Here is a 14,773-nt window from a genome sequence, read left to right on the forward strand (position 1 = left end):
CCTGTAGGGAGCTAGATAAGCAAACCGTAAGGTTAAAAGTGTCAATGTTTTTTTTTTTTCTTACTGGACTCGTATTCTATTTACTGGCTCTTAACCTTGCCATACCTAAATATGCTATCTTAGAAATCCCATTGCATAACCTTGCATAGTTCCTATCTCCAACATTGGTGCTGAGCAGACTAAGCACTTAGGACCCACTGGGCACAAGTTAACTCTATTGATTAACCTCCTTCCTTTGCCCAGAGACTGTGACTTTGCCAGTTACCCTTTCACTAAATTAGCTTCCTTCCAGACTTGCCACATTTGATTTGCTCTGTGCTCTTTACCCCTTTCTCCTAGAATGGGATGGTCCACATTTCTTATCTTTATTAAGTTACAAGTTTTCCCATCTTCTCTGTTATCACACTTATTTAGATGGATCATGATTCATGTTCTACTCTAGTGACAAACATTTTTTTTGTATTAAAATTTTATTAATTAGATTTTTAAACATCTTTATTGGAGTATAATTGCTTTACAGTGGTGTGTTAGTTTCTGCTTTATAACAAAGTGAATCAGCCATACATATACATATATCCCCATATCCCCTCCCTCTTGCGTCTCCCTCCCACCCTCCCTATCCCACTCCTCTAGGTGGTCACAAAGCACCAAGCTGATCTCCCTGTGCGATGCAGCTGCTTCCCACTAGCTATCTATTTTACATTTGGTAGTGTGTATATGTCCATGTCACTCTCTCACTTCATCCCAGCTTACCCTTCCCCCTCCCCATGTCTTCAAGTCCATTCTCTACGTCTGTATCTTTATTCCTGTCCTGCCCCTAGGTTTTTCAGAACCTTTTTTTTTTTTTTAGATTCCATATATATGTGTTAGCATATGGTATTTGTTTTCCACTTTCTGACTTACTTCACTCTGTATGACAGACTCTAGGTCCATCCACCTCACTACAAATAACTCAATTTTGTTTCTTTTTATGGCGGAGTAATATTCCATTGTATATATGTGCCACATCTTCTTTATCCATTCATCTGTCGATGGACACTTAGGTTGCTTCCATGTCCTGGCTATTGTAAATAGAGCTGCAGTGAACATTGTGGTACATGACTCTTTTTGAATTATGATTTTCTCTGGGTATATGCCCAGTAGTGGGATTGCTGGGTCATATGGTAGTTCTATTTTTTGTTTTTTAAGGAACCTCCATACTGTTCTCCATTATAGCTGTGTCAGTTTACATTCCCACCAACAGTGCAAGAGGGTTCCCTTTTCTCCACACCTTCTCCAGCATTTATTGTTTGTAGATTTTTTGATGATGGCCATTCTGACTGGTATGAGGTGATATCTCATTGTAGTTTTGATTTGCATTTCTCTAATGATTAGTGATGTTGAACATCCTTTCATGGACACATATTTTTAATATATATGACGGTTGAGAAAAATGTCATCTCTCCTTCTTTCATATATCACATATTATTTATTGTAAGCCATTACTCAGATTCACTCTCTCTTCCCAACTCTGGGAAATCACCTTCTAAATGCACTGTCTCAGATAGTGAACTTTATGGGTATTTCTTTTCTTTTTTTTTTTAATTTTATTAAAGTATAGTTGATTTACAATGTTGTGGGGTGTTTCTTTGAAATGAGCTCTCTTTCGACACAGCTTTGATCTTCTTAAATTACCTGTCTGAATGTGACTGCAAAGTAATATAAAGGATTCATAGGTAATTTTTTTTTTTTTAATTGAAAAGAGGAGGACTTCCCTGGGGGCGCAGTGGTTCAGAATCCGCCTGCCAAAGAAGGGGACATGGGTTCGAGCCCTAGTCCAGGGAGATCCCACATGCCACGGAGCAGCTAAGCCTGTGCGCCACAACTACTGAGCCTGAGTGCCCTAGAGCCCGTGCTCCCCAACAAGAGAAGCCACCACAATGCGAAGCCCGCGCACCGCAAGGAAGAGTAGCCCCTGCTCACTGCAACTAGAGAAAGCCTGCGCACAACAACGAAGACCCAACGCAGTGAAAAATAAATAAGTAAATAAATATATTTATATAAAATAAATAAATAAAAGAGGATACTTTTCCTTTTCTTTTTAAATAGCTTTCAACCAGAATTGTCTAGGAGAGGCATAGATGTAAACTTTGCATCTGGTTCCACCTTCCCACATGGAAAACTCTTATGGGCTCTCAGCTTTTCTGATTAGAGACCCTGGACTTTTTTTAAGTGTACAGTTAAATGACGTTTTTTAAAATTAACAGACTTTATTTTTTAGAATAGTTTTAGATTTACACAGCAATTGAGCAGGTAATAGAGTTCCTTCATCCTCTCTCCCTTCACCCCCAGTTTTCCCTATTAACATCTTACATTGAGAGGGCACATTTGTTACGATTAATGAATGTATTTTGATACATTATTATATATCCATATAATCCATATGTTTCAAATTTCCTTAGTTTTTACCTGATGTCCTTTTTCTTTTCTTTCTTTCTTTTTTTTTTTTTGGCTGCACCGTGTGGCATGTTGGATCCTAGTTCCCAGACCAGAGATCGAACCCACGTCCTCTGCACTGAAAGCGTGGAGTCTTAACCACTGGACTGCCAGGGAAGTCCCCCTAATGTCCTTTTTCTGTTCCAGGATCATCTCCAGAAACCCCATATTACATTCAGCAGTCATGTTTCTTCTTGGCTGTGACAGTTTCTCAGACTTACCTTGTTTTTGCTTGTTTGTTTTTGTTTTTCTGTTTGTTTTTTTCTTTCAGATTTATTGAGATAGGACTTATCTTGTTTTTGATGACCTTGACAGTTTTGAGGACTTCTGGTCAGGTATTTTGTAGAATGCCCCTCTATTGGAATTTTTCTCATGATTAGACTGGAATTTTAAGTTTTGGGGAGGAAGATCACAGGTGTAAAGTACCAGCCTCATCACATCACATCAAGGGGACATACTATCAGCAGTGAGTTACCATTTTTAATGTTGACCTTAATCATCTGCCTGATGTGACATTTGTCAGGATTCTCCACTGTAAAGTTACTCTTTTAAATTCCCTTTTTGTACGGTATTCTTTGGAAGGAAGTCACTTTTCCTGGTCTATACTTAAGCAGTGGGGACTTATGCTCCCCTTCCTTTAGATGGAATACCTACATAATTTATTTGGAATTCTCGTGCACGAGATTGTTTCTTCCCTCTCACGTAATACTTTATTCAGTCATTCATTTATATTAGTATGGACCCATGGATATTTACTGTATCCTGTGGATTATAATCTTTGACTCCTTTATTTTCTTGCTCACATTGTTCTAGCTTTGGCTGATGGGAGCTCTTTTGGTCGGCTCCTGTGCCCTTTGACATATTCCTATCAGTGTGGATGTTTTTATTTTTGAACACTTCCTTACTTTCTTACACTACACTACAAGATGTTCCAGGCTCATCTTATACATTTCCTGCCCTAGCCCTAAGTCAGATGTTTCTCCAAAGAGGAACCTTGCACTTTTATAAGCACAAAACAGCTCCTTAATTAGCTATTCCAAACATAAAAACTGTTCTTCAATCTCTTTTTCTTTTTTAGTTTACTAGGAACAAAAGATTGAAAAATGTTTTAATAAATGATGTAGCATGAAATGCAAATTTCCAGTAAAGGTTTAAGAAAAAATGATTCAGATTTAGTATGTAGATTATAAAAATGAGACAAATTATTTGAAATCATAAGTCCCAGAGAAACCAGGGGTCTTTGGGTTTCATGTCTATAAAGGAAGCTTAGAAGGACAGAAAATGATTCTGGTTGGGCACCTCAAATAGTAGGTACTATTTGCAGATTATGAAATGAACTTGGAAAATTTTGAAAGAGGAAATTATGTCCACTCACAGTTGGAAAATGAATAGAAATAGACATACTTTGTTTACTGAGTTATGTAATGACATTTTAAGGTATTCTACTTAAAATGTTTTTCATTAATTTACCTCTTTAAATATTAATTTATAAGTTACTTTACCTGCCTAAGGATTATTTAAGTGTTCTCAAAAGGACCAAAATCAGAAAGATTTTGAAGTGAAGAGAGCTGGCTACAAAGTAACATATCTATTGTTATATGATCTGATTTGTGTAAACATATTTAATCATATTCATTAAAAAATCTTGAGGAATATTTATCAACCTAAACATGGTTATCTATTTCTGTAATACTGGTAGGTTTTTTTTTTGTTTTTTTTTTTACAAAAAAGCATTTATTACTTTTGAAATTGGAAAAAAAATAAAGGAATTCAATAAACATTACAGAAAGCCAAAATACATTTTTAAAGTAATATATGTAGCTTTTGCTAAAAAGTAAAAGGAGAGGACTCAGAGATGAACTAGGGTTTGAGGTTTGGTTTGGAGGTAAAGGCCAAGTATTGCTTAAAGCAGTGTCTTGAAGGGTTGACTAGAAAGGATACTTTTTTTTTTTTTTTTCTGGAATGACGAAGTAATCTCAACTTAATATTAGGGCTTTATATGCTATAACTTTTTTAGAAATGTAATTTCCCTATTACCCAGGTTGGGTAAGATATAAATTCTAGAAAGGTCTCTAGCATTTAGAATGGAGGAGTGTTACAGTGATTCATATTTGGCACTCTCTGTGTTAATCCACACCTCCAGCTAGAGTTTGCAAGGAAAATGGTGAGAGCAGAGGTGCTTCATGAGTTCAGGGCAACTGTTCTCAAAATTCTGGTCCCTGGACCACTTTACACTCTTAAATATTATTGAGGAACTCAAAGAACTATGTTTATGTGGGTGATATCTAGCACTAGTTCCCATATTAGAATTCAAAACAGAAATTAAAAACACTTAATTATTAATTTTAAAAAACCAACACATTTTAACATAAACTGCATGTCTTTATGAAAAATAATCACCTTTTCCAAAATAAAAGAAATTCTTTGAGTTTTCATTCTTTTAGTGAGAAGAATTGTACTGCTTTCTGTTTTTGTGTTTCTCTTTAAATCTGGCTTAATAAAAGATAGCTAGATTCCCTATGATTGAGGTATATGAAGAAAATAGGTGGTCTTAGGAGAAGAATTTAATAGTCTTTTTTGGTAATTGTGGATATTCTTCTCTGATACTACAGAAAATTTGACAGGTGGACGTTTCTTAAAGGTTAGTTGCAATGAAAATCTGAAACCATATCAGGTAATGTTTTGTACTCTGTTTTTTATATATGTGTAAACACAGACACACACACCCCTATCTATCCATTGGTCTACCTTTCACTTTGAATCAATCTTTTAACCATGCATGATTTTGAAATGTCCTGCATTGGTCATTTGGAAAATATTGGTTCACTGTGTCATGTACATCTTCCATACGTTGAGATATCTCATCATACAGTATCAAAAAATCACGACCATTAATAGTGCTACAGTCTCATCAGAAAAGTCTTTTTTTTTTAATTAATAGCTACTCTATTTATTTATGTATTTATTTATTTATTTATGTATTTATTTATTTATTTTTAGCTGTGTTGGGTCTTCACTTCGTGCGAGGGCTTTCTCCAGTTGCGGCGAGCGGGGGCCACTCCTCATCGCGGTGCACGGGCCTCTCACTATCGCGGCCCCTCCCGTTGCGGGGCACAGGCTCCAGACGTGCAGGCTCAGCAGCTGTGGCTCACGGGCCCAGTTGCTCCGCGGCATGTGGGATCCTCCCAGACCAGGTCTCGAACCCGTGTCCCCTGCATTAGCAGGCAGACTCTCAACCACTGCGCCACCAGGGAAGCCCCCAGAAAAGTCTTTAAGATGTCAAGCTCATGGCAGTGATAGAAGACATTTTCACGTATTGAGGTATGGTGAAAACATTCCGGCTTATACATGATTTGGCTTGAACTTTAGGCTAACTAGAACAGGCTGTCTTGGAGATTGGTTCAAGATGGCGGAGTAGAAGGACGTGCTCTCATTCCCTATTGCGAGAGCACTGGGAATCACAACTAACTGCTGAACAATCATCGACAGAAAGACACTGGAACTCACCAAAAAAGATACCCCACATCCAAAGACAAAGGAGAAGCCACAGTGAGACGGTGGGAGGGGTGCAACCACAATAAAATCAAATCCCATAACTGCTAGGTGGGTGACTCACAAACTGGAGAACACTTACACCACAGAAGTCCACCCACTGGAGGGAAGGTTCTGAGCCCCATGTCAGGCTTCCCAACCTGCGGGTCCGGCAACGGGAGGAGGAATTCCTAGAGAATCAGACTTTGAAGGCTAGCAGGATTTGATTGCAGGACTTTGACAGGACTGGGGGAAACAGAGACTCCACTCTTGGATGGCACACACAAAGTAGTGTGCTCATCAGGATGCAGGGGGAAGGAGCAGTGACGGCATAGGAGACTGAACCAGACCTACCTGCTAGTGTTGGAGGGTCTCCTTGGAGGCGGGGGGTGGTTGTGTCTCACCGTGGGGACAAGGACACTGGCAGCAGAAGTTCTGGGAAGTACTCCTTGGCGTGAGCCCTCCCAGAGTCTGTCATTAGCCCCACCAAAGAGCCCAGGTAGGCTCCAGTGTTGGGTTGCCTCAGGCCAAACAACCAACAGGGAGGGAACCCAGCCCCACCCATCAGCAGACAAGCAGATTAAAGTTTTACTGAGCTCTGCCCACCAGAGCAACAGCCAGCTCTACCCACCACCAGTCCCTCCCATCAGGAAACTTGCACAAGCCTCTTAGATAGCCTCATCCACCAGAGGGCAGACAGCAGAAGCAAGAAAAACTACAATCCTGCAGCCTGTGGAACAAAAACCACATTCACAGAAAGATAGACAAGATGAAAAGGCAGAGGGCTATGTACCGGATGAAGGAACAAGATAAAACCCCAGAAAAACAACTAAATGAAGTGGAGATAGGCAACCTTCCAGAAACAGAATTCAGAATAATGATAGTGAAGATGATCCAGGACCTCAGAAAAAGAATGGAGGCAAAGATCAAGAAGATGCAAGAAGTATTTAACAAAGACCTAGAAGAATTAAAGAACAAACAAACAGAGATGAACAACACAATAACTGAAATGAAAACTACACTAGAAGGAATCAATAACAGAATAACTGAGGCAGAAGAACGGATAAGTGACCTGGAAGACATAATGGTGGAATTCTCTGCTGCGGAACAGAATAAAGAAAAAAGAATGAAAAGAAATGAAGACAACCTAAGAGACCTCTGGGACAACATTAAACACAACAACATTTGCATTATAGGGGTCCCAGAAGGAGAAGAGGGAGAGAAAGGACCCGAGAAAATATTTGAAGAGATTATAGTCGAAAACTTCCCTAACATGGGAAAGGAAATAGCCACCCAAGTCCAGGAAGCGCAGAGAGTCCCATACAGGATAAACCCAAGGAGAAACATGCCGAGACACATAGTCATCAAATGGGCAAAAATTAAAGACAAAGAAAAATTATTGAAAGCAGCAAGGGAAAAATGACAAAAAGCATACAAGGGAACTCCCATAAGGTTAACAGCTGATTTCTCAGCAGAAACTCTCCAAGCCAGAAGGGAGTGGCATGATATACTTAAAGTGATGAAAGGGAAGAACCTACAACCAAGATTACTCTACCTGGCAAGGATCTCATTTAGATTCGATGGAGAAATCAAAAGCTTTACAGACAAGCAAAAGCTAAGAGAATTCAGCACCACTAAACCAGTTCTACAACAAATGCTGAAGGAACTTCTCTAAGTGGGAAACACAAGAGAAGAAAAGGACCTACAAAAACAAACCCAAAACAATTAAGAAAATGGTAATAGGAGCATACATATCAATAATTACCTTAAACGTGAATGGATTAAATGCTCCAACCAAAAGACACAGGCTTGCTGAATGGATACAAAAACAAGACCCATATATATGCTGTCTACAAGAGACCCACTTCAGACCTAGGGACACATACAGACTGAAAGTGAGGGGATGGAAAAAGATATTCCATGCAAATAGAAATCAAAAGAAAACTGGAATAGCAATACTCATATCTGATAAAATAGACTTTATTTTTATTTTTTTAAAAAATTATTTATTTATTTATTTATGGCTGTGTTTGGTCTTTGTTGCTGTGCATGGGCTTTCTCTAGTTGCGGAAAGTGGGGCTACTCTTCATTGCAGTGCGTGGGCTTCTCATTGCAGTGGATTCTCTTGTTACAGAGCACGGGCCCTGGGTATGCGGGCTTCAGTAGTTGTGGCACATGGGCTCAGTAGTTGTGCTCACAGGCTCTAGAGTGCAGGCTCAGTAGTTGTGGTGCACGGGCTTAGTTGCTCCGCGGCATGTGGGATCATCCCACACCAGGGCTTGAACCCATGTCCCCTGCATTGGCAGGTGGATTCTTTACCACTGCACAACCAGGGAAGCCCCTAAAATAGACTTTAAAATAAAGAATGTTACAAGAGACAAGGAAGGACACTACATAATGATCAAGGGATCAATCCAAGAAGAAGATATAACAATTATAAATATATATGCACCGAACATAGGCGCACCTCAATACATAAGGCAACTGCTAACAGCTCTAAAAGAGGAAATCAACAGTAACACAGTAATACTGGGGGACGTTAACACCTCACTTACACCAATGGACAGATCATCCAAACAGAAAATTAATAAGGAAACACAAGCTTTAAATGACACAAGAGACCAGATAGATTTAATTGATATTTATAGGACATTCCGTTCAAAAACAGAAGATTACACTTTCTTCTCAAGTGCACACGGAACATTCTCCAGGATAGATCACATCTTGGGTCACAAATCAAGCCTCAGTAAATTTAAGAAAATTGAAATCATATTAAGCATCTTTTCTGACCACAACGCTATGAGATTAGAAATCAATTACAGAGAAAAAGCCGTAAAAAACACAAACACATGGAGGCTAAACAATACGTTACTAAATAACCAAGAGATCACTGAAGAAATCAAAGAGGAAATCAAAAAATACCTAGAGACAAATGACAAAGAAAACACGACGATCCAAAACTTACGGGATGCAACAAAAGCAGTTCTAAGAGGGAAGTTTATAGCAATACAAGCCTACGTCAAGAAACAACAAACATCTCAAATAAACAATCTAACCTTACACCTAAAGGAACTAGAGAAAGAAGAACAAACAAAACCCAAAGTTAGCAGAAGGAAAGAAATCATAAAGATCAGAGCAGAAATAAATGAAATAGAAACAAAGAAAACAATAGCAAAGATCAATAAAACTAAAAGCTTGTTCTTTGAGAAGAGAAACAAAATTGATAAGCCATTAGCCAGACTCATCAAGAAAAAGAGCGAGAGGACTCAAATCAATAAAATTAGAAATGAAAAAGGAGAAGTTACAACAGACACTGCAGAAATACAAAGCATCCTAAGAGACTACTACAAGCAACTCTATGCCAATAAAATAGACAACCTGGAAGAAATCGACAAATTCTTAGAAAGGTGTAACCTTCCAAGACTGAACCAGGAAGAAATAGAAAATATGAACAGACCAATCACAAGTAATGAAATTGAAACTGTGATAAAAAATCTTCCAACAAAAGTCCAGGAGCAGATAGCTTCACAGGTGAATTCTATGAAACATTTAGAGAAGAGCTAACACCTGTCCTTCTCAAACTCTTCTAAAAAATTGCAGAGGAAGGAACACTCCCAAACTCATTCTATGAGGTCACCATCACCCTGATACCAAAACCAGACAAAGATACTACAAAAAAAGAAAATTACAGACCAATATCACTGATGAGTACAGATGCAAAAATCCTCAACAAAATACTAGCAAACAGAATCCAACAACACATTAAAAGGATCATACACCATGATCAAGAGGGATTTATTCCAGGGATGCAAGGATTCTTCAATATATGCAAATCAATCAATGTGATACACCATATTAACAAATTGAAGAATAAAAACCATATGACCATCTCAAGAGAGGCAGAAAAAGCTTTTGACAAAATTCAACACACGTTTATGATAAAACCTCTCCAGAAAGTGGGCATAGAGGGAACCTACTTTAACATAATAAAGGCCATATACGACAAACCCACAGCAAACATCATCTCAATGAAATGGTGAAAAACTGAAAGCATTTCCTCTAAGATCAGGAACAAGACAAGGATGTCCACTCTCACCACTATTATTCAACATAGTTTTGGAAGTCCTAGCCACAGCAATCAGAGAAGAAAAAGAAATAAAAGGAATCCAAATCGGAAAAGAAGAAGTAAAGCTGTCACTGTTTGCAGATGACATGATACTATACGTAGAGAATCCTAAAGATGCCACCAGAAAACTACTAGAGCTAAACATTGAATTTGGTAAAGTTGCAGGATACAAAATTAATGCACAGAAATCTCTTGCATTCCTATACACTAACAATGAAAGATCAGAAACAGAAATTAAGGAAACAATCCCATTTACCATTGCAAGAAAAAGAATAAAATACCTAGGAATAAACCTACCTAGGGAGACAAAAGACCTGTATGCAGAAAACTATAAGACACTGATGAAAGAAATTAAAGATGATACAAACACATGGAAAGATATACCATGTTCTTGGATTGGAAGAATCAATATTGTGAAAATGACTATACTGCCCAAAGCAATCTACAGATTCAATGCAATCCCTATCAATTTACCAATGGCATTTTTTACGGAACTAGAACAAAAAAACTTAAAATTTGTATGGCGACACAAAGGACCCCAAATAGCCAAAGCAGTCTTGAGGGAAAAAAATGGAGCTGGAGGAATCAGACTCCCTGACTTTAGACTATACTGCAAAGCTACAGTAATCAAGACAATATGGTACTGGCACAAAAACAGAAATCTAGATCAATGGAACAGGATAGAAAGCTCAGAGATAAACCCACGCACCTGTGGTCAACTAATCTATGACAAAGGAGGCAAGGATATACAATGGAGAAAATACAGTCTCTTCAATAAGTGGTGCTGGGAAAACTGGACAGCTACATGTAAAAGAATGAAATTAGAACACTCCCTAACACCATACACAAAAATAAACTCAAAATGGGTTAGAGACCTAAATGTAAGACTGGACACTATAAAACTCTTAGTGGAAAACATAGGAAGAACACTCTTTGACATAAATCACAGCAAGATCTTTTTTGATCCACCTCCTAGAGTAATGGAAAGAAAAACAAAAATAAACAAATGGGACCTAATGAAACTTAAAAGCTTTTACACAGCAAGAGAAACCATAAACAAGACAAAAAGACAACCCTCAGAATGGGAGAAAATATTTGCGAATGAGTCAACGGACAAAGGATTAATCTCCAAAATATATAAACAGCTCATGCAGCTCAATATTAAAAAAACAAACAACCCAATCCAAAAATGGGCAGAAAACCTAAATAGACATTTCTCCAAAGAAGACATACAGATGGCCAAGAAGCACGTGAAAAGTTGCTCAACATCACTAATTATTAGAGAAAGGCAAATGAAAACTACAATGAGGTATCACCTCACACCAGTTAGAATGGGCATCATCAGAAAATCTACAAACAACAAATGCTGGAGAGGGTGTGGAGAAAAGGGAACCCTCTTGCACTGTTGGTGGGAACGTGAATTGATACAGCCACTATGGAGAACAGTATGGAGGTTCCTTAAAAAACTAAAAATAGAATTACCGTATGATCCAGCAATCCCACTACTGGGCATATACCCAGAGAAAACCATAATTCAAAAAGACACATGCACCCCAATGTTCATTGTAGCAGTATTTACAATAGCCTGGTCATGGAAGCAACCTAAATGCCCATCGACAGACAAATGAATAGAGAAGATGTGCTACATATATACAATGGAATATTACTCAGCCATAAAAAGGAACGAAATTGGGTCATTTGTAGAGATGTGGATGGATCTAGAGACTGTCATACAGAGTGAAGTAAGTCAGAAAGAGAAAAACAAATATCGTACATTAATGCATGTATGTGGAACCTAGAAAAATGGTACAGATGAACTAGTTTGCAGGGCAGAAATAGAGACACAGATGTAGAGAACAAACGTATGGACACCAGGGGGGGATAGGGGTGGGGTGGTGGTGGGATGAATTGGGAGACTGCGATTGATACGTATAGACTAATATGTATAAAATGGATAACTAATAAGAACCTGCTGTATAAAAAAATAAATAAAATAAAATTCAAAAATTCAAAAGAAAAAAAGAAATGTATATGTACAGTTTGTCATTTCTACTTTTATGGCAAAAATGCCATGCATATTTTTAAAAAATAAACTCAGATTTCAATCTTAAAAAAAAAAAAAAAAGGAACAGCCTGTCTTATGACCAGTCAAACATGCATTGTACATCTGCTTTAACTATTAAAGAAAAGAATGCATTAAAAAAATCAAAATGGAGTAATTGTGGTTCAGGCATTCAAAATGGAGCCAGGTTGCCATTGTGGATATGGTTTCAGACATATTATTGTAGCACTGAGAACTTGAATTTTCTGAATCAAGGACACCACCAGCAGTTCTCAAAACAATATCTTCTAGCAGCTGACAGCTGCAACCTTATGGTCTCAAGGTCTCCCGTTTGAACTCTGCAACCGTTTTGGACCCCAACCAATTCTTACCTAACAAGCATCCTTATTTTTTGCTAGTTCCAATCCTAAGTCTTCACAAACAACTTAGGTAACTTTGTGGGTTTTGCCCATATCAGCTTCCCCCATTTTTGAGCCTGGAGGAACACAATTCAGGTGCTTCTGGAAGCTGTTTCTCCCGGACTATAGTTCTCAGTTTGGCTGGAAGAAAACTCTTTTCTATTCCGATTATAGATTTTTTATTGATTATTTCCATTGACAGTGTTGACATAAATTTTCCAGATTTCACTGGGAAGCCACATTTTATCATTGGCAACAAATACTATCAGTTGTTTTGCTTGAAGTGTTAGGCTCACTTTATTCATTTTGGAGAAATGTGTCAATGCCCAAGTCAGAGTAACATTAGTTTTTCTGTCAACTGTTCTTTCAAGGAAAAATGGCACTCCATGAAAAACAGCTAGTTCAGCTCCCAAGTCAGCCGCTCAAGTGTTTTTCTTCAAGACGACCATTGCTACTTTGGTATACAGCAAGAGTGCATGTGTGCTTCACGTTTTTTCCCTCACAATGTTAGAAAGACGTGTACTCAGGATTGAACTTTAAAAAACTCATATTTTTTACTACTTCATCCAGGATATTCCTAAATTAAAAAAACAAAAACAAACTGGGAGAGTGTGGGAGCAATGCAACGACCAGCAGGATAGTTTTGTACTACCCTCTTTTTTTTTCTCTCGTCCCGCCGCCGGGCTTGGGGGGAATCTTAGTTCCCCCACCGGGAATCGAACGCAGGCCCACGGTAGTGAAAGCGCCGAGTCCTAACCATGGGACCGCCAGGGAATTCCCTGTGCCACCCTCTTGACTCCTGCTGAGGCGATGTCAGCTGTGTTATGTGAACCCAGAAAAAAAGACAAAGAACATGTCATTTACAACGAAGATTGTTTTTAACATTGGGACCCCTAAAAAGCTCTTGGAGATTTCCAGAGGTCTGGGGATCACACTTAGAATTGCTGAATTAGAAGGAGAACATGTGAGAAAACAGGTCATATAATGGAATTGAATTTAGCATATAATAATAACTTTCTTAAAAGAAGGGCTGCGGGGCTTCCCTGGTGGCGCAGTCGTTGAGAATCTGCCTGCTAATGCAGGCGACACGGGTTCGAGCCCTGGTCTGGGAGGATCCCGCATGCCGCGGGGCGGCTGGGCCCGTGCGCCACAACTACTGGGCCTGCGCGTCTGGAGCCTGTGCTCCGCAGCAAGAGAGTCCGCGATGGTGAGAGGCCCGTGCACTGCGATGAGGAGTGGCCCCCGCTCGCCGCAACTGGAGGAAGCCCTCGCGCAGAAACGAAGACCCAACACAGCCAAATAAATAAATAAATAAATAAATAAATAAATAATAATTAAAGGTGCTAATAATTAAAAAAAAAAAAAAAAAAAAGAAGGGCTGCGGACTTCAAGTGCAGCGAGAGGCAGATTAGAAGAGGAGAAAGACCGGTGGGACTTATCAGGTCGGGAGACAGGATTTTAAGTGGGCCTTAAAGGACTGGTCCAAATAGTTTGAAGAAAAGAGTGTTGGAAGGGAAAGGCTTGCTCAGAACGCACAAAGAAGACTAGACTCTGACTTCTGAGATCTTGTAGATACGAAAGGCTGATAAGGAATAAAGCCAGGCTTTTGTTCCCTGCGGTGTTGTGTGTACTAGGAGGTGATGGGTGCGTCTGCACTTTTGTCAACATCACCCTTAGAAATTGTATGCGAGGAAACCCTTGGACTGACAGGTGCGGGGAGGCGGGGAGTTGGGGTCACGGCTGTGAAGAGACGGGCCTCTACTGAAAATACACATTTATGTCTCAGAATGGCTACAGATAAAAACTTACTACAAAAAGAATATGTCCGAGGAAACTAATTTTGCTAATACATATTGATCTTTTGAAAAGCCCATAGAAGTAGGTGGCAAGGAGATGGTGGTGTATCAGAATGTTCACATAGTTCTGAAAGAACTCAAGGGATAAATCCTTGTGCTGAGACCACTTTTCTGACACACTGTTATCAGCAGTCCCTAACTTGGGGGTCCCCGGTCCCCAGCTCAGCGAACAGCGAGGGCTCGTGGGCAGCGGGCGCCGCTCGCAGCCGCTCGGAGCACGGGTCCCGCGGCCTTCCGCGATCGCACAAGAGCGGCCCTCGGCACTCGCCGTATGCGGACTCTACCATCGCCGGCACAAGGGGGGGTCGGAGGCCGCGGAAGAGGA

The sequence above is a fragment of the Eschrichtius robustus genome, chromosome 1 (genome assembly GCF_028021215.1).
Source record: "Eschrichtius robustus isolate mEscRob2 chromosome 1, mEscRob2.pri, whole genome shotgun sequence".
NCBI classification, from domain to species: Eukaryota; Metazoa; Chordata; class Mammalia; order Artiodactyla; family Eschrichtiidae; genus Eschrichtius; species Eschrichtius robustus.